Below are 17,481 nucleotides of genomic sequence, written 5' to 3' on the forward strand. Positions count from 1 at the left end.
ACAATAGTTAGAGCACGTTTTTTAATCCATTCTGCCACTCTGCCTTTTGACTGGAACATCTAGTTTATTTACATTGACTGTAATTACTGATAGAAGTGACTTAATTCTGCTATTTTGTTATTAGTTTTTTTTTTTTTTTTACGTCTTAAGCCTTCTTTTATTTGTCCTTTAGTATTGCTTGCTTTTGAGTTTTGCTGGTTTATTGTAGTGAGCTTTTTTCCCCCTTATCCTTTCCTTTTGTGTTTATATATATACATATATATATATTTTTTTATTAGTGGCTACCATGAATATTATATTTAACAGATATTTATAACATTCTGGTTAAGTTGATACCAGTCTAACTTCAGTAACATAAAAGAACTTCTATATCTATACCATTCCTCTTCCTCTCTTTTGTTGTTATCACTAATTACATCTTTATATTTCATGTGCCCTGTAACATAATTTTATCCTTGTCTTTTATATATTTGTTATTAAAAATCATGAAGGACAAAACATATAGAATTATCAAGCATGAAAGTCTTAATACCTAGGCCTTATACTTGTCTGTGCATTTCCCCTTATTAGTGATCTCTCTTTTTATGTACAGCTTTGAATTACTTTCTGGTTTCTTTTCCCTTCTATCTACAGAACTCCATTAGTATTTTTTGTACGGCCAATCTGGAGGATATGAACTCTTTGAGCTCCTGTTTGGGAATATTTTAATTTCATCCTCATTCTTGAAGGATAGTTTTGCTGGGTATAGTATTCTTGGTTGACAGTTTTTTTTTTCTTTCAGTACTTTAAATATGTCAATTCATTGTGCTCTGGCATCCAATGCTTCTGAGGAAAAATTGGGAATTAATCTTATTGAGAATCCTTTGCATGTGACTGTTTGCTTCTGTCTCACTACTTTCAGGATTCTCTATTTTTTTTTCTGAATTTTATTTATTTTCTTATTGTTGAGAATATACACAGCAAAATGAACACCAATTCAACAGTGACTACATGTACAATTTAGTGACATTGATTACGTTCTTTGAGTTGTACAACCCTTCTTATCCTCCTTTTCTGAGTTGTTCCTCCTTCATCAACACAAATCTTTAATTTTTTAGAGCCTGACTATGATGCATCTTGGAGTAGGCCTCTTTGGGTTTATCCTGGTTGGGGTTCTTTGAGCTTCTTGGACTTGTAAATTCATGTCCTTTGTTAGACTGGGGAAATTTTGTCATGATTTCTTCAAATATTCTTTCTGTCTCTTTCTCTCTCTCATTTCCTTATGAAGTTCCCATGATGCATATATTACGTCTCTTGTTGTTGTTCCATAATTCCATTAAATTGTGCTCAGCTTTCTTGAGCCTGCATTCTTGTTGCTCTTCAATGTCTGTAATTTTAACTATCCTATCCTCTAATTCACTGATTCTTTCTTTTGCCTGATTAAATCTGTTGGTAGATTCTCCTATTGTGTTTCTCATTGCAGTTATTGTCCTCAGTTGTAATATCTTTTTTAGATCCTCTTTTGTTCTTAAAATGTTTTCCTTATTTCTTTTAGCCTTTTGTCTGTTTTTGTTTAGTTCTTCAGTTATGTTTAATGTTGTTTATTACATGCTTTCATTTTTTTCATTATTTGGTTATCTCTAGATGTGTTTTCACTCCCTTTGTCATGTTTATTTGGATGGGCTATTGTTTCTCTTTTCCTTGTGCATTTTGTGATTTTTTTTGTTGGGGCATTGGAATTTTCAAGGGTGTTAACTTTCTCAGTTTTCTCAAGTATTTGGTTTTTGCCTTCACTCCTTTTTGCAAGAAATTTTTAGGTGGGCAGAGCCTTCAGCTTTTGCTTATCATTCCTCTCCCTCTGTTATGGATTGAATTGTATACCCCCAAAATGTGGGTCAACTTGGCTAGGCCATGTGTTTTAGGCTGAGTTCTCTAGAGAAGCAAAACCAATAAACAGTGTGTGTGTATGTGTGTGTGTGTATACATACACAGAGATTTATATCAAAGAAATGGCTCACATGGTTGTAAAGGCTGGAATGTTTCAAGTCTGTTGGTCAGAATAGAGGCTTCTCCAAATTCATGCAGCTGCAGGGGCTGGTGAACCCAAGATCAGCAGGCCAGAGAGCAGGGCTCTTGCTCACAGGCTGTGAAGATCAATGAATCCCAAGATCAGAAGGCAAGACTGCAGGTAAGCTGCTAGCTCAAATCCCAAGAATCGGTGGTCAGATGAACAGGAGATAGCTGCAGGATCCAGCATGAGCAAAAAGCCCCCAAGATTTGCCAGAATGTCCACTTATATTCGACGCAGGCCACAAGCCCAAGGAAACGCCCATTCAACTGACTGGTAACTCACAGCAGATTCCATCATGGGGGTGATCACATATCAAATCTCAACAGGGAAATGATCAAAACATTACACGACTGCCAAAACGTGGCCCCGCCAGGTTGACAATCTTTACCATCACACCATGAGTCCCAGTATTGTGTGACTGTCCACCATTTTGTCATCTGATGTGATTTTCCTACATGTTGTAAATCCTACCTCTATGATGTTAATGAGCCAGGATTAGATGCAGTGATGTTAACGAGGCAGGACTCAATCTACAAGATTAGGTTATATCTTGAGTCAACCTCTTTTGAAATATAAAAGAGAGAAGAGAGAGAGATGGGGTCCTCATACCACGAAGAAAGTAGTGCCAGGAGCAGAGTGCGTCCTTTGGACCTGGGGTTCCTGCACTGAGAAACTTACACCAGGGGAAGATTGATGACAAGGACCTTCCTCCAGAGCTGACAGAGACAGAAAGGCTTCCCCTAGAGCTGGCTCCCTGAATTCAGACTTCTAGCCTACCAGACATTAGAGAATAAATTTCTGTTTGTTAAAGCCACCCGGTTGTGGTAACTGAGACAGCCTGTGATAGATGCTTCTCCCTCCGTGGTTTAAACGGAATTTGAAAGTTCCAGATCTTGTTTTTTAACTTTCAGTGTCTTCCAAGCACATCAGAGAACACACTGTGGTCTGTCTGTCCATCAGTGGACAACATCATTCAGGCGAGATATTGTACACTAATCAATCTGTGCAGCAGGGATGCAGTCTCCTCTCTCTGGTTATTACTCCCTTCCCTTCTCTGTTTCTGCAATCGTGTTCCTAGTCAGAAAACTCACTCCCAGCAAGCCCCTTTTGAAGCTGAGTGCTGCCCTCCAGTTTTGGCTAAGGGTTCCTTTCCTGCTCTGTGGGAGCTGCTTACATCTGAGCTGGCATTCAGTGGATGCACAGGCAGACTTTCCTCCATTTCTGGAGGAGGGGGGCTGGCACTCCCCAGAAGGATCTTTGAGAAGTGTGTTTTGTTGGTTTCAGAGTCCCAGTGCCCCTGTGGTGGTTGGGGGAGCAGTCTCCACTTAGGTGACCCACCTCTTGACTCCACCGTAGGGAACCTTCTGTAGGAGTTCATATCAGTACAAGCAGCCAATAGTTACCAGTTGGGGGAGGTACTGTCGCACTCTGAACAGACACCCAGGGAGGTCTGCCTAGGTGCTATCAGAGCCCGCCCCGTAGTATGTTGGCTGTGGATATAGCCTCCACTCAAGATGCCTGCTTCCTAGCACACAGCAGCCTCAGTCAGCAGTCCTCAGCACCGACCATAAGGAGGAACAGACAGACCCTAACTGATCCCCAGGGAGTTCCATCCTGTTAGTTTCAGAGGCCTGAGGTATGAGGTGCATAGGGAGGTAGGTAGATTGCTGACTATGGAAGCAGACTTCACTGTGGGGGCCTTCTGCACAGTTTGCAACAGATTAACAACCAATAATTACCAAGTGGAGGAAGGGGTGTCACGTTCTGGTCAAATCCCCATAGAGGTCTACCTTGTTGCTATCAGAGTCCCCCTGATAGACTGTTGTCTGTGAGTGCAGCGTTCACACAAGAGGCCTGCTTCCTAACACACAGAAGCCTCAGTTAGCCGTCCTCAGTGCCAACTGGAAGTAGGGACAGACTAACCCTAGCTGACCCCCAGGAAGGTTTGTCTTGTTGGTTTCAAAAGCCAGAGCTATGAGGCAAGCAGGGAGACAGGTAGAGTGCCGACGATGGAAGCAGGCTCCACTGCAGGACCCTTCTGAAGCAATTCACAGCAGGCTTGCAGGTGACTGGGTCTGGGTAGCAGAAGTGCTGGCACACTCTAAACAGACCCCCAGACCCCTCCCTGTAGTATGTCAGCTGTGGGTGTAGCCTCCACTAAACATGCCTGCTTCTTAGCACACAGCAGCCTCAGTCAGCAGTCCTCAGCGCTGACTGAAAAAGGGAGCAGACAGACCAGAACCAACTCCCCTGGAGGCCTTGAGCTACGGGGTGTGCAGGGATGCAGGTAGAGTGTTGACTATGAGAGTGGTGTCTACTGCATAGGCCTTCTGTAGCAATTTGCAGGAAGTTTGCAACCCACGGTGTCTGGGTAGCAGAGATACTGGCACACTCCAAACGGACCCCCAGGGAGGTCTGCGTGCTGATTTTAGAGTAGAAGCTTGGGGTTTTGTCTTTTTGTACAGGCAGTAGCTGTGGTGGTTAGGGAAATAGACTCTTTTTCTGGGACCATTACCCCAGCTCACAGCAGCTGGCAGCCTGTGTGGCTGGGAGAGGGCAGGGATGGTGGGGGAAGCAATTTTCCTACTGTATGCAACTCATTGTTGATTTGTTGATTCTTGCCTGTCTGCAGATCCTTGCTGCTTTCCTCTGCTCCCCAATTCAGGTCCCTCAAAGCCGAGCACTGTTTCCTTGTTGTATTTCTGGGGGAGGGTCAGAACAATGGCTTGTTTACGCCACCATCTTCCCAGAATGTTCCAGATATAAGTATTTTATTTAAAAAAAGTGAAAACTATATCTTTGCATTTTATTTCAGCAGTATCTTTAGGTATTTGAATCCCTTAAAATGTGCTCTCAACCAACTACTGAAAATTAGCAGAAACATGGCTATGCTATTTTCTTTCCTTTCTATGATTTCAGAGGTTTATGTTTAAATAATTCTTCTGACTACTACTTTAGGACTGACAGGTAATGACTCAATGAACAGTTGCACGTCTGACTCATTGAGAATCTGGTATGTCATTTGACTCATCTGCTTCTCCCATGTAAGAAATGTTATTATAAATGTACCAGAGGGTCCTTGTAAACTGCTTGAATGCACCGATAAAAGGTGCTAGAAAATTATAAGATTCGGAGAGTCTAATTTTAGAATACAGTTTCATAAAACTTCAAAGAGATCTTTAAACTTCATTATAGATCAACTCTGGGGTAACCTATTTATGTGGTAATCAACAAAACCAACAGAACCAAAAAAAAACTAAATTTACCTTTCTTCCATATTAAATATTTCATTAAAAAGTATTATAGCTTCTGTATGCTCTTGGTAATTAAGTTAAATGAAAAAAATTGAAAGAACCAAGTATTCAGTATTAAATTTTTTTTTCCTAATATAAGTTTAAAAATCCACACAATAGGCAGTGCTTACCATACATTACATTAACTAAGCCAGTTGCCTATTTCACTTTGGTTAAGTAGAATTAAACCTGTCCACAGCTTAAGTTTTTTGAATGTCAGTCTCCTAAAACTATTTCTACTATACAGAATGTATGGTGCAATGTGTGAATGATATGTTTTGATTCTGAATAACTGACAGCACTTTTTAAAAATAATTTATTTTTGTTGTTGAGAATATACACAGCAAAATGTACATCAATTCAACAGTTTCTACATGTACAATTCAGTGACATTAATTACAGTCTTTGAGTTGTGCAACCATTTTCACCCTCCTTTTCTGAGTTGTTCCTCCCCCACTTACATAAACTCATTGCCTCTTATGGCTACTGATGACATTGTTTTTAACATACTTTATTTTTTAGAACAGTTTTAGATTCGCAGAAAAATTGAGAAGATAGTACAGACAGTTACTATATACACCACATCCATTTTCCCCTATCTTACACTGGTAGCATGCTGCATTTGTTACAATTAAGGAGCCAATATTGATATATTATTATTAACTAAAGTCCATGTTTTTTTCCAGATTTCTTGTCGTACTACTGTTTTTTTTTTTTTCTATCCCAGGAACCACATTACATTTAGTCATCATGTCTCCTTAGGTTCCTCTTAGGTGTGACATTTCTCAGACTTGCCCCGTTTTTGATGACCTTAACAGTATTAAGGAATATTAGTCAAGTAGTTTGTAGGATGCTCCTCCAGTGGAATTTGTCTGATGTTTTCCTCATGATTAGAATGAGGTTACGTAAAGTACCATTTTCATCACATATCAAGATTACATTCTGTCAACTTGATTTATCATCACTGTTAAACTTTTTTTTTTTGGTTAATATTGACCTTGATCATCTGCCTGGTGTAGTGTTTGTCAGGTTTTTCTACCGTGAAGTTATTATTTTAACTTACACTTAAAAAGTGGGGAGTTATGCTCCTGCTCCTTGAGGGTGGAGTATCTTCATAAGTTATTTGGAATTCTACTGCATGCGGACATATGTCTCCTCTCTTCCATTTATTTATTAAATAATTTTTCTATATCAGTATGAATTCATAGATATTTATTTTAAATTTTGGTTTATAATCTAATACTACTTTATGTTCTGACTCAAATTATTCTAGCTTTGGTCATCGGGAGCTCTTTCAGTTGGCTCCTGTGGACACCTTTGACTCCTGTGGCTCCTTTGACAAACGTCCCATCATTGTGGAGTATTTTTTTTTTTTTTTTTGAGCACTTCTTTACTTTCTGGTGCTGCAGGACGCTCCAGGCTCATCTGCGTATTTTCTGCCCCAGTCTTTGAACTGACCATTTCTCCAGAGAGCCCTATTTCCTTTTATTGGAGAGTGGTGTTTAGAAACCAAGATCTAGGCATAGCTGACAACTTCTTAAAATGATTTATATTCTAATTTCTTACTAATTAGGATAATTTACAATTACAATAAACTCTTATTTATCCCCATCCAAATAATCACAGAACCCAAATAACTATTTTTTCTGCATTTAATATCATAAGAGATAATCAGGAATGTAGCAGAGTTAATTTCAGTTTTACAGCTTCTATAGCTTTAGTCCACCACGTGTCTGTCAGTTTGTCGTACTGCGGTGGCTTGCACGTTGCTGTGATACTGGAAGCTTTGCCACTGGTATTTCAAATACCAGCAGGGTCACCCTTGGTGGACAGGTTTCAGTGGACCTTCCACACTAAGATAGACTAAGATGAAGCACCTTGCAGTCTATTTTTAAAAAACTGGCCAGTGAAAACCTTAGGGACAGAGGCAGAATATTATCTGATATACTGCCAGAAGATGAGCCCATCAGATGGGAAAGCACTCAAAATACGACTACGGAAGAGCTGTGACCTCAAAGTAGAGTTGATCTTAATGATGTTGATGGAGTCAAGCTTTCAGGACCTTCATTTGCTGATGTGGCATAACTCAAATGAGAAAAGACAGCTGCAAACATCCATTAATAATAACAATGTGGAATGTATGAAGTATGAATCTAGGAAAATTGGAAGTCATCAAAATTATATGGAATGCATAAACATCAATATAAACAGCAACTATACACATGGACCTCTCCAGATGGAATACACAGGAATCAAATCAACTACATCTGTGGAAAGAGACGATAGAGAAGTTTGGCCAAGGGCTGACTGTGGAACAGACCCTCAGTTACTCATTTGCAAGTTCAGGTTGAAGTTGAAGAAAATCAGAACAAGTTGACGAGAGCCAAAGCACAACTCTGAGTATATCCCATCTGAATTTATGGACCAACTCAAGAATAGATTTGATGCATTGAACATTAATGACCGAAGACCGGATGAGTTGTGGAATGATATAGGACATCATACATGGAGAAAGCAAGAGATCACTAAAAAGACAGGGAAGAAAGAAAAGATCAAAATGGATGTCATAAGAGACTCTGAAAGTTGCTCTTGAACAAAGAATAGCTAAAGCAAAAGGAAGAAATGATGGAGTAAGAAAGCTGAACAGAAGATTCCAAAGGGTGGCTCAAGAAGAAAAAATATTATAATGAAATGTGCAGAGACCTGGAGTTAGAAAACCAAAAGGAAAGAACAGGCTTGGCATTTCTCAAGCTGAAAGAAATGAAGAAAAAATTCAAGCCCTGGGTTGCAATATTGGATAATTCTATAGGGAAAATAGTAAACAATGCAGGAAGCATTAAAAGAAGATGGGAAGAATACACAGAGTCATTGTACCAAATAAAATTGGTCAATGTTCAAACATTTCAGGAGGTAGCATATGATCAAGAGCCGATGGTACTGAAGGAAGAGGTTCAAATCAAGCTGTACTGAAGGCACTTGGTGAAAAATAAGGCTCCAGGAATTGATGGAATACCAACTGAGGTATTTCAACACACAGATGCAGTGCTGAAAGTGCTCACTTGTCTATGCCAAGAAATTTGGAAGACAGCTACCTGGCCAACTGACTGGATGAGATCCATTGTTGTGCCCATTCCAATGAAAGGTGATCCAACAGAATGCGGAAATTATCAAACAATATCATTAATATCACGAACAAGAAAAATTTTGCTGAAGATCATTCAAAAGCGGTTGCAGCAGTACATTGACAAGGAACTGCCAGAAACTCAAGCCTGATTTAGAAGAGGGTATGGAATGAGGGATGTCACTGCTGACGTTAGATGGATCATGGCTGAAAGCAAAGTATACCAGAAGGATGTTCACCTATGTTTTTTACTGATTATGCAAAGGCATTTGACTGTGTGGATCATAATAAATTTGCTTAACATTGTGAAGAATGGGAGTTCCAGGACACTTAATTGTGCTCATGGGAAGCCTATACTTAGATCAAGAGGCCGTTGTTCAAAAGGAACAAGGGGATACTGTGTGGTTTAAAATTAGAAAAGGTATGAGTCAGGGTTGTATCTTTTCACCATACTTATTCAATCTGTATGCTGAGCAAATAAACCAAGAAGCTAGTCTACATGAAGAACATGGCATCAGAATTGGAGGAAGGCTTATTAACAACCTGTGATATGCAGATGACACAACCTTGATTGCTGGAAGAACTTACTGATGAAGATCAAAGACCACCTCAGTATGGATTACACCTCGACATAAAGAAAACTAAAGTCCTAAGTACTGGTCCAATAAGCAACATCAGGATAAACAGAGAAAAGTTTGAAGTTCTCGAGGATTTCATTTTACTTGGATCCACAGTCAACACACATGGAAGCAGCAGTCAAGAAATCCAATGATGCATTGCATTGTGCCAATCTGCTGCCAACGACCTCTTCAAAGTGTTAAAAAGCAAAAATGTCACTTTAAGGACTAATTTCACCTGAGGGAGGTCATGGCATTTTCAATCACCTCATATGCATGTGAAAGCTGAACAATGAATAAGGAAGAATGAAGAAGAATTGATGCCTTTGAATTACGGTGTTGTCAAAGAATATTGAATATACCATGGACTGCCAGAAGAACAAACAAATCTGTCTTGGAAGAAGTACAGCCAGGATGTTCATTAGAAGCAAGGATGGTGAGACTTTGTCTCACATACTTTGGACATGTTATCGGGAGGGACCAGTCCTTGGGGAAGGACACCATGCTTTTAAAGTAGAGGGTCAGTGAAAAAAGAGGAAGGCCCTCAACGAGATGGACTGATACAGTTGCTGCAACAATGGGCTCAAGCATAATGATTGTGAGGATGGCACAGTGTTTTGTTCTGTTGTACACAGGGTCGCTGTGAGATGAAACTGACTCGATGCCATGTAACAACAACAACATAGCTGCAGTACATTACAATTATAATAGAACTTATAATGATAACTAAGATAAGGTAAGTGCCTCAAGAGTTTTCTGATTCAAATAAAGATGTAAACATATGAAATAGGCTTTTAATGCTAAATATTACATTCTACTTTTTAAAACTCAAACATCATATATAAAACACTCAAATGCCCACACATCAGAGATAATTGGTATTTCACCCTAAAAACTGGATAATCTGCTTATGATTTGGTTAACCTGAACATTTAAACTCTTAGGATGGAAGGCACAGTCGTAACTTAGAACCAAATAACATTAGGGTTCTAACAAATGAAAATAATGATATTAAATGTATTAATATATGCAAACGTACACAGCACAGTGGCTGACACATCTGTTTGATCTTAATGTTCCGTATCTGGCAAAAGATGACTGAGAGGAAACACGAAGTTCCTGGGTGGCACAACAGTTAAGCACTCAGCTGCTAACAGGTTGGTGATTTGAATCCACTCAGAGGTACCCTGGAAGAAAGGCCTGGAGTGATCTACTTCTGAAAGACCACAGACATTGAAAACCCTGTGGACCTGTGTTTTCTGAAAAGCCCATGGAGTACAGTTCTACTCTGAAACACATGAGGTTGCCATGAGTCAGAATCGACTTGGTGACAACCGGTTTTTGGTTATTTTTTGCGTGGCACATGCTGGGTCTAGACGTGTTTCTTGTTTTCTCAGAGGTACCTAACACTACTTCACAAGGCTGAGTGGGGACTGGGAAGATCCCTTTAAAGTTTGGATGTGGATGGTTCCAAGAAGCTGATGGGTTTCTGAGTGATCCTGGATTAAGCCCAATGTAAGAACTCACTGTTTTAGCTTTACTGAATGATAAAACTGAGGCTTACAGTAACTCTGTAATTATCAGTCATGTCAATTTACAGGCATTGATCAGGGCTGCACACTGTGCTAAGCTCTCCTCTTGGTCACCTTCTGCAGATGGGCCTGCAGTGCCTGCCGAGTTGCAGTGGCTGGAAGCAAATGAACAAAGAACAGTTGCATTCCTGTGGACAAGTTTTTTTTTCCCTTCGGATTCCCTATTGATGGAGAGATAAATAAACCTATATTATACCCCAGTTATTACTTTCTGAAGGAAACATAGTCTTGTAGATTAAAGGGTAAACTGCATTTAAATACAGTAAGCACAAATTGAGTTGACTTCTCTGTTACTGCCCTATGCATTGTTATATATTGTCCTATATGATACTCTTTTCTTCCCCATGATTTTCATAGTTACAAAATATTTTCATCATCATTCAGTTTAAACCCCACAATAACCCAGAAAGGGAAGGAAGCAGGACAGGTATTCTCCATTTTACAGATTAGGAAACAGGCTCAGAGTGGTAAAGTGATTTTCACAGAGGAAGATGTCACAGCTGGGTTTTGAAGTCCTGTCTTCTTATTCTGGATTTGATGCTTGTTGCAGTCATCTAGTGCTGCTGTAACAGAAATACCATAAGTGGATAGCTTTAACAAAGAGAAATTTATTCTCTCACTCTCTAGTAGGCTCCAAGTCCAAATTCAGGGCATCAGCTCCAGGAGAAAGCTTTTTCTGTCGGCTGTGGAGAAAGGTCCTTGTCATCAGTCTTCCTTTGGTCTGGGAGCATCTCAGCACAGGAACCTCAGGTCCAAAGGACGCGCTGTGCTCCTGGCACTGCTTTCTTGGTAGTATGAGGTCCCCATGTCTTTCTGCTCGCTTCTCTCTTTTATATCTCAAAACAGATTGGCTTAAGACACTACCTAATCTTATAACTGCCACTAATTCATCTCATTATATCATAGTGATAGGATTTACAACACATAGGGAAATCACATCAGATGACAGAATGTTAGACAATCATACGATACTGGGAATCATGACCTAGCCAAGCTGACAGATATTTTGGGGGGGGACACAATTCAATCTGTGACAGTGCTCTTTCCACTAACTATACCAAAGCAGGGTGATTTTAGGTAATAGACATTTAAAAAAAAAAATAAAAGTTGTGTATTTAATGTAAAAATTATACAGTTAGCATATCAGACCTATAATTTCAAGAATATTATTTAGGATGAGAGTAAACTAGGTATTGAATATAAAAGTGAGACAATATAAATAAAAATATTAAATAATGGCTAGGTGGTATATGAATATGGAAGAAATCATAAATGTGAATAGAGTTTGGGGAACAGTGAACTTAACTCTGCTTAGATTCTAAGAGAAAAAAGGTCATTCCTAAAGGATATCAAGCAATAGGCCCCCAAAATGAAAGAAATTTAATAATAAGAAAAAATAGGTTGACATTTTAGAATGATTAAAAGAACTGTGTACAGTAGCCTGTATTTGCCTGACCAGACTGTTGTCTTACATAATAATTATAAACTATGTTACGAGTTAAAAAAAAAAAGTTATATAAGTGATGAAGATTTAAAAATATGTGATCTCTCTTGCTGATATTTTGGTAATTATAAGTTTAGTAGTAGCTCGTGTTTCTGTTTATACTTTTATTAAAACTAATCAAGTATCACACGAAAAGCATCCAAAAGCCAAATTTAATGCTCTTAAATAAAAAGGAAGAGATTGTTTTTCCTCTGGCATGGGAAACTGACTTTCAATTTGGAAAGTTCACAAATTTCAGGCAAGTTTATTTAATGCACAGGGATTCTGATTTTTTTGAAGTGCAGCGGCAACAAGGTATAGCAGAAAATGCACTGGAATGAGAATTACCAGTCCTGGGGGTTAGTCTTAGCTTTGTGACAAACTAGCTGTGTGATTTTAGGCAAATGACCTTAAAAAACAAACAAACAAAAAAAACTACGTAAGCAAAGAGCATTAAGATTTCTCAGAGTCCTTTTAGTTCTAATTCTGAGTCAAAAATTCATCCTAAGCAATTTCCCAATTTATAAAGCAATTTTTAAAAATTGTGGGTTTGGAGTGGTGATCCTGTTGGCTTCCTGGGAGCATATTAAAATGCCCCTCTCTCCAGCAATTCTCTATGTAGGTTTCAAATCCTTTGGGAATATTTTCTCTGTCTCATGGTTTAAAGGCAAGTGGTTATTAAAGATATTTTCTTGTTTTCTCCAAATTCACCTTGAGTTTGAATGTTTCTGTATGTTGTCTTTAATAATTATAACCTTGAAAACTGTCAAAATCTAATTTTACTTCATACCTCTCTATCCAGATCTCCAGTTTATCTTAACATCTCCAACAAGAATTGACTAAAGATCCGTATGAAGTACAAGTCATCGATTATAATGTATATTTTTACTCAGAATTTCCTTGGACTACAGACACATCCTTCTATATTCATTAGCTAAGTCGCAACCTTTTATCTCCTTTAATGTTTTCCTATGAGCCCTGATTCACCCACCACAGCTGTCAAGACGAGGAACCCAAAAGTTTCTTTTTTCTCTTTTAATATTACAGCAGCAATTCGTCAACACGGAATGCAATGTTTTGAACTCAGGAAAGCCAGGGCTTCTGGCCAGACCCGAGTTCCTGAAACTTTCAACTTATACCCTTCATCAACCAATACAACCAACAACATTTCTGAAGATTTTATGGGGCCCTCTAAAAAAAAAAAAGGAAAAACACAAAATTAGGTTCATTTTTGGAAAAGGCCAATGCAAATGAGAAGTGCTAAAGCGTAACGTTTGTTAGCTTTCATGGTTAAATGGGTCACTGCCAAAAAAATTTATAAATATAAAATAATATATATAGTATATATGCAAATATATAAATATAAATATATAGTATAAAACCAAAAACACCATAGCCATAAAACCAAAACCAAACGCACTGCCGTAGAGTCGATTCTGACTCATAGCAACCTTATAGGACAGAGTAGAACTGCCCCGTAGAGTTTCCAAGGAGCGCCGGGTAGATTCGAACTGCCGACCTTTTGGTTAGCAGCTGTAGCACTTAACCACTACACCACCAGGGTTTCCAAAATGGGAACACTTTTCTATCTCTCATCTCTAAATGCAGAATCTGATGAATTAGACTGGACCTTCTAAAAGGCCAAATTTGAATCACAGATTTTACAACTCATATAAAGTAAGCTGCAAAGAAATGAAAAACGCTAGAAGGGACAAAAATGAGCCAGAGTATCTAACCTTGAGCTGGCCTAAATAGTAACCCACGTCGGAATCAGGCCTGTATCACCCAAGCCTCCTAGAAGAAAGGACATTCAGAAAGAGATTACTCCTGTAAATTCTATCTACCTTGGAAAGCATCTTCGAGAACAGTGGCCTAATACAATCTAGATTACCCTTTTTCCTACAGAACAATCATATGAGGAGGGGGTAAAAGATCAGAGAGGAGTCCTCTCTGTGTGGCAGAGTCATACAATAAAGTACAGAAGGAAATCAGCTGGATGATAAAAGGATGGGAGGGCTGACCTGGAGCAAACATACTCCCTCTCCTCATCCCCAGACTAAAAAAAAAGACTATTCAGCATTTATTCAATAAAATCTTTCTCAAATTTAGAACCTATTGTTATTTACTCTACTGGACTATTTGGATTGCTTGCTCTGATTGAACAAGATGTTTAATTCAACAGCTACTTAATGTAGCATCAGTTTTATAAAACAAAAACTTATCCTAATTGAGAAAGGGGGTAAAGAAGTTTGCTGTAAAGATACTTATGGTTTTAGAACTGAAACTAGAGCTCTATCCCTCATTCACGGGTCATTGTTTCTACTTTCCTCTGTGTTTCTGCTCATTATCTGCCTAGTAGCTAACTTCTGCTTACAGTGTCTGTTCCCTTTTAACTTCTGCTTGCACATGACATGGACTTGTTACAGCACTATGCCAGGTGCTGGAAATATAGCATTGAGTAAGACAGACGTGGCCTTGACTTCATGGGACTCACAGTCTACAAGAAATAAACACACAGTCTCATATGTACATACAGTCATGATAGTTACAAAATAAACATAGAAGACACGATGAGAGCATATAGTAGGCAATGATTTGAACTGTGGATCATGATCCATGATTGAATCATGAGGTCAACCTAGTGGGTTGTCTTAGTTACCTAGCGTAGCTATAACAAAAATTACAAGTACACGGCTTTAAAGAACAGAAATTTATTGTCTCACAGTTTTGGAGGCTAGGAATACAAATTCAGTGTGTCAGCCTTGCAGACTTTCTTTGTGGGCTACAGGGGAAGATTCTCATCTCTGCACTTTTGCAGTCCTGGGCATTTCTTGGCATTCCTTGGCTGCTTGTAGATGTATCTTCACATGTGTGTGTCTGTGTCTATTCTGATCTTTTGATAAGACACCAATCAGAATGGGTAATTTCACTACTCTGATATGACCTTATTAACGTAACAAAAGAAAACTCCTATTTCCAAACAGTGTCATATTAACAGGTACAAGGATTAGGACTTCAACGTAACTTTTTACCAGACACAATTCAATTCAAAACATGGGTAAGACCAGTACTTTTTTTTATTGTACTTCAGATGAAGGTTTACAGAACAAAGTAGCTCCTCAATAAACAGTTAGTATACATATTGTTTTATGACATTGGTTAACAACCCCATGACATGTCAACACTCTCCCTTCTTGAACTTGGGTTCCCTATTACCAGCTTTCCTGTCCCTTCCTACCTTCTAGTCCTTGACCGTGGGCTGGTGTGCCCCTTTAGTCTCATTTTGTTTTATGGATCTGTCTAATCTTTGGATGAAGGGTGCACCTCAGGAGTGACTTCATTACTGAGTTAAAAGGGTGTCTGGGGACCAGACTCTCAGGGTTTCTCCAGTCTCTGTCAGGCCAGTAAGTCTAGTCTTATTTTGTATCTTAGAATTTTTTTCTACATTTTTCTCCAGCTCCATCCTAGACCCTCCATTGTGATCCCTAAGACCAGTACTTTTTTTTTTTTTATTAACTTTTATTGAGCTTCAAGTGAACGTTTACAAATCAAGTCAGACTGTCACATATAAGTTTATACACACCTTACTCTGTACTCCCACTTGCTCTCCCCCTAGTGAGTCAGCCCTTCCAGTCTCTCCTTTCATGATAATTTTGCCAGCTTCCAACTCTCTCTATCCTCCCATCCCCCCTCCAGACAGGAGATGCCAACACAGTCTCAAGTGACCACTTGATATAATTAGCTCACTCTTCATCAGCATCTCTCACCTACCCACTGTCCAGTCCCTTTCATGTCTGATGAGTTGTCTTCGGGGATAGTTCCTGTCCTGTGTCAACAGAAGGTTTGGGGACCATGACCGCCGGGATTCCTCTAGTCTCAGTCAGACCATTAAGTATGGTCTTTTTATGAGAATTTGGGGTCTGCATCCCACTGATCTCCTGCTCCCTCAGGGGTTCTCTGTTGTGCTCCCTGTCGGGGCAGAAGACCAGTACTTTTAACAAAAGAAACAAAATACAAAATACCAGAGTACATCATATATAGTAAGACTTTTTCAGGAGTTGTAAATTTGGGAACCATCAGCACATGCATAGTAGCTGAAGCTCTCTGCAGGTGTTTCTGTCTGTGAGGAAGTAAGGAGCAAAATTAAAGCCATTGCTAACCATCCTGGCTTTCTGTTTCTTAGTCTTATGCTCATTTCCTGTAATAATTGCTCTACTAAAAAATAACATTATAGCCACGTTAAAGAAAGTATAAATCTTCAAGGAAGTTTCGTGTATTATGTCGTAATGACAGGGAAAGTCAGTGAATTATAGAATTTATATTTATCTTACTTAAATGATTGAAAAAATTCATGCATGTATTGGATAGTCCACATTTTCTAAGGCTGCATCTCTTTATCTCTGAGTCCACACTTCAATTTTGAATAGGCAGAATGAGATTTTTCTATACAAGCACTGGTATCAGTTATATCGTCTGTCCAAGGGACTAGCAATACTTTTCTTCTCCTGATTCTTTGCTCACAGTGTTCACAACACTAATTTCATTTTATGCGGAGTAAAATACTGTGTGGTGCAGTTAATTACTTCATATGGCCCTTCTAGCCATAGCTTTTGTGACTCCCACAAAATGACTGGGTGGGCCTATGCAAATAATGTGTTTGTCGTCCATCAAGGGGACTGGAAAGCCTGCTAAGAATGCAAACAAGGTGCATAGAATGCCTGTGCAGGTGGGACCATGCAAATAAAGTGTATGGAACCCTAATGAGGGGATTGGTAAATGTTGGTATTCCCACCAGACTTAAGAGAGAGCCAGCCCCAGAGCAGAAACAGGACCTCACTACCATCAAGAAAGAAGATCCGGGAGTGAAGCGCATCCTTTGGACCTAGGGGCCTTGTCTGAGAACCTCCTAGACAGACGAAGAGAGCAGTAACATCAGAGACAGCGCAAGACAGTGAGAAACAGCGTCAGCGAAACAGTGGCAGCAGAAGCAGGAGATCAGCATGAGACAGTATGGTGGGCTTCCTGGCCTACGGAGCAAGGCGGTTACACTGGGCATGCCAACCCATGGAGTGAGGGAGCTGAGAGCCTTCTGGGCAGGAGGCTTTCTGGTGGAGTAGGCTGCCGCTGGGCACTTATCGGTAGAGCCAAAGAGCTTTGTAATACTTGCCTGAGCAGCGCAGAGGCTGGGTCCAGGGGCCAACAGGCCCAGTGGCCCAAAGGCTGAGGGAGAGGCCTCTACCCACTGCCGTCGAGTTGATTCCGACTCGAAGCGACCCTATAGGACAGAGTAGAACTGCCGTATTGAGTTTCCAAGGAGCGCCTGGC

Source organism: Elephas maximus, chromosome 2 (assembly GCF_024166365.1).
Source record: "Elephas maximus indicus isolate mEleMax1 chromosome 2, mEleMax1 primary haplotype, whole genome shotgun sequence".
NCBI lineage: Eukaryota > Metazoa > Chordata > Mammalia > Proboscidea > Elephantidae > Elephas > Elephas maximus.